Source organism: Triticum dicoccoides, chromosome 3A, assembly GCF_002162155.2.
Source record: "Triticum dicoccoides isolate Atlit2015 ecotype Zavitan chromosome 3A, WEW_v2.0, whole genome shotgun sequence".
NCBI lineage: Eukaryota > Viridiplantae > Streptophyta > Magnoliopsida > Poales > Poaceae > Triticum > Triticum dicoccoides.
The window spans coordinates 318,849,796-318,853,568 of record NC_041384.1 but is presented as its reverse complement, the minus strand read 5'-3'; positions in this window follow the sequence as shown (position 1 = coordinate 318,853,568).

Below are 3,773 nucleotides of genomic sequence, written 5' to 3'. Positions count from 1 at the left end.
AAGTCTTTAGGGGCTCGAGACCTCTCGAACATCGACCAACTCTCGCCTTATCATGACAGTCAGTTTTAGCTTTCTCTACTGAGGTGCTTAGCCCAGATGAATCGGGGCACAATCGCAGTAGTTCTCCCAGTGCTACCTTAGCCGATATAGCGGAACGTAAGGTACCAAAACATGGGAGCCGGGCAAACCCAACTATTGACCCAAGACATGATTCGGAGCTGATGCATATAATGCTATAAGTTCGGGGTGCCGCACTGTCGAAAGTGTTCGGACTTCTCACGCCGTATTATGGGGTATGCTTAAGCCCCCAGCGTATTGGCCATACCAGAGTGTACGGGTGCTGAATGTCATGAATGAACACACACACATATATATATATAAAGAAGAATTGAGAATGTGATAATAGTCTAGTGCCATGCATTGTTTATTCAATAAGGTGCGTCGAAGCAGAATGATACAAGTAGTGCGATAAGCAAAAAACAGGACTATTTGTCATGTACCCTCCAAGGTCAAGCTGAGGAATGGTATTTAAAGAAGGTATTTCACTCGTTATCAGAAGCAAGATGAAACAAGATAAGGTAGGGGAATTCATGAATAGGAATTTGAAAAGGAGCTTTCCGGCTAGTACGCCAAAAACGCATTTTTCCGGATTGAGCTTGATGTCATATGTTCGGAGGTTGTCGAATGTGAGCCTCCAGTCGTCTATTAGAGAGTCGACGTGTTTGGTTTTGACGACAACATCATCTACGTATGCCTCTACTGTTTTGCCGATCTGTTTCTCCAGACATGTCTGAATCATGTGCTGATATGTTGCGCCGGCGTTTTTGAGCCCAAAAGGCATTGTGTTGAAACAGAAGGGGCCGTATGGTGTGATAAATGCCGCTGCGGCTTGGTTGGACTCCGCCATCTTGATTTGGTGGTAGCCGGAGTATGCGTCGAGGAAACACAATGACTCGTGTCCTGCGGTAGCATCGATAATTTGATCAATGCAGGGGAGGGGGAAGGGATCCTTTGGGCAAGCCTTCTTGAGGTCCTTGAAATCGACACATAGGCGCCAGGATTTGTCCTTCTTTGGTACCATCACCAGGTTTGCTAGCCAGTCCGGGTGTTTTATTTCTCTAATGAATCCAGCCTCCAATAACTTGGCTAGTTCCTCTCCCATAGCCTGTCTTTTCGGTTCAGAGAAACGCCGAAGAGCCTGCTTGACCGGCTTGAATCCCTTTAGGATATCGAGGCTGTGCTCGGCCAGCCTGCATGGGATTCTTGGCATGTCTGAGGGGTGCCAGGCGAATATGTCCCAATTCTCGTGCAGGAACTCTCGTAGTGCGGCATCGACGGCGGGGTTTAACTATGCCCCGATGGAGGCTGTTTTTGTAGGGTCCGTTCGGTGGACTTGGAATTTGACTATTTCATCTGCTGGTTTAAAAGAGGTGGACTTGGATCTCTTGTCAAGTATCACGTCGTCCCTGTCCACTTTGGAGCGTAACGCAGTTAATTCCTCAGCCGAAAGGGCTCCGGATAATGCCTCGAGGGCCAATGCGCCTGTTTTGTTTTCGGTGCGGAGTGCTGTGTCCGGATCACTACCGAGAGTGATGATTCCGTTGGGCCCGAGAATTTTGAGCTTCATGTACCCATAATGGGGTATGGATTGGAAGATCGTGAACGCCTCCCGTCCTAAAAGGGTGTGGTATCCACTACTGAACGGGGCCACTTGGAATGTAATTTCTTTGGACCTATAGTTCTCCGGCGTGCCGAATACCACATCTAGTGTGATTTTCCCAGCACATCGTGCTTCCTGACTGGGGATGATTCCTCTGAAGGTTGTGCTGCTTTGCTCAATGCGGTTCCAGTCTATTTCCATTTTTTGAAGAGTTTCCTCATAGATGAGGTTTAATCCACTGCCGCCGTCCATGAGTACTTTGGTGAGTCGAAAGCCGTCCACAATTGGACTGAGGACCAGTGCAGCTGGTGCTCGGGCTTTTCGGAATTTAGGTTCGTCACTGGCATTGAAGGTAATAGCCGTGTCACTCCATGGATTCATTGCTGCCACGTGGAAGATTTCGGCGAGGCTGCGGAGTGTTCGCTTGCGCCTATTATTTGATGCGAAGGTTTCAAAGACTGTTTATACCGTATTGTTATCCACGGGATGGTGCTCTGTGGCATTTGGGATGAGAAGATCCTCACCACTTTTAGCCACCTGCCGGAGTATCCAACATGCTCTAAGGCTATGTGTTGGTATGGTATCCGTTGTACTATGAATTTTGCAGGGTCCGTTAAGCCATCCCTCCAATATAGTTCTATGCCCTATAGAGGGGTTTTGTTTCTTTGTAACTAACTCGGGTGTCTTATGGTAGTGTACCCTTTTACTTCGGACTGGGTGTATATTCCGAGCCGGATAATCCAAAAATTTCGTTTTGATTTTCCAGGCGCTTTCCATTGCATAGTACTTTCGTACTATGGATGCCAAGTCAGCGAAGCGTGATATGTCACAGCGACTTAAGGCGTTAAGGATTCCCTTGTCCGTGCAATTATTGTAGAAAAATGAGACTGCGAGTTCCTCGCGACAGTCCTTAACCTTCTTCATCACAAGGAGGAATCTGGCCCAATAATGATGTACTGTTTCATGGGGCTCTTGCCTAATGTGGGAAAGATTGTTTATGTCTGGGTGGGTGGGTGGATTTGAGTCCGAACCCCTACCCGATTTGAGACGCAGGGCCCGACGAGTTTCCAATCTTGGAAGCTCGGATTCCGGAGTGTTGCCTGATAAGTCTGGCCTGCTGCCTGACTCTAAGTTCAGGGCTTGGGTGATGTCCTCCCGTAAACGGGTATCCGGCTCAGAGAGATTAGGAATCCGGACCTAGTTAGTCCTCAAGATAGAGAAGAATCGCCACATTGTTCCTCCACAACCGCAATATGATGGGTGACCGGTGGAGAATTAATCTCCCTTTGATCGGGTTTAGTCCAATCCGGTCATAATCTGTAGCGACTCCCAAGGCGGCGATACGGTCCAAGAGCTTGTTTAGGGAAGAGAGCTCCATTGGATCCATCTGCTCAGCGAATTCCAAGCCGACGTGGAGGCTGTTTTTGATGACCCGAGAGGTCATCGTCGGTGCAGAGGCCGAACGGGCGGTCATGATGAAACTGCCAAGCCGGAGAGTTTGGCCGACAGCCAGGGCTCCCCCGGCGGTAATGTTGTTTTGAACAACGAGAAGAGGAATCCTTCCTTATGGTGACGGCACAGTGGAACTCTCAATGAAAGCACCAATGTCGGTGTCAAAACCGGCGGATCTCGGGTAGGGGGTCCCGAACTGTGCGTCTAAGGCGGATGGTAACAGGAGGAAAGGGACACGATGTTTTACCCAGGTTCGGGCCCTCTTGATGGAGGTAAAACCCTACGTCCTGCTTGATTATTCTTGATAATATGAGTAGTACAAGAGTTGATCTACCACGAGATCAGAGAGGCTAAACCCTAGAAGCTAGCCTATGGAATGATTGTATGTCGTCCTACGGACTAAAACCCTCCGGTTTATATAGACACCGGAGGGGGCTAGGGTTACACAAGGTCGGTTACAAAGGAGGATATATACATATCCGTATTGCCTAGCTTGCCTTCCACACCAAGTAGAGTCCCATCCGGACACAGGACGAAGTCTTCAATCTAGTATCTTCATAGTCCAATAGTCCGGCCAAAGGATATAATCCGGCTGTCCGGATACCCCCTAATCCAGGACTCCCTCAGTCATATGATCCAATGAATCATTATCTACGATGAG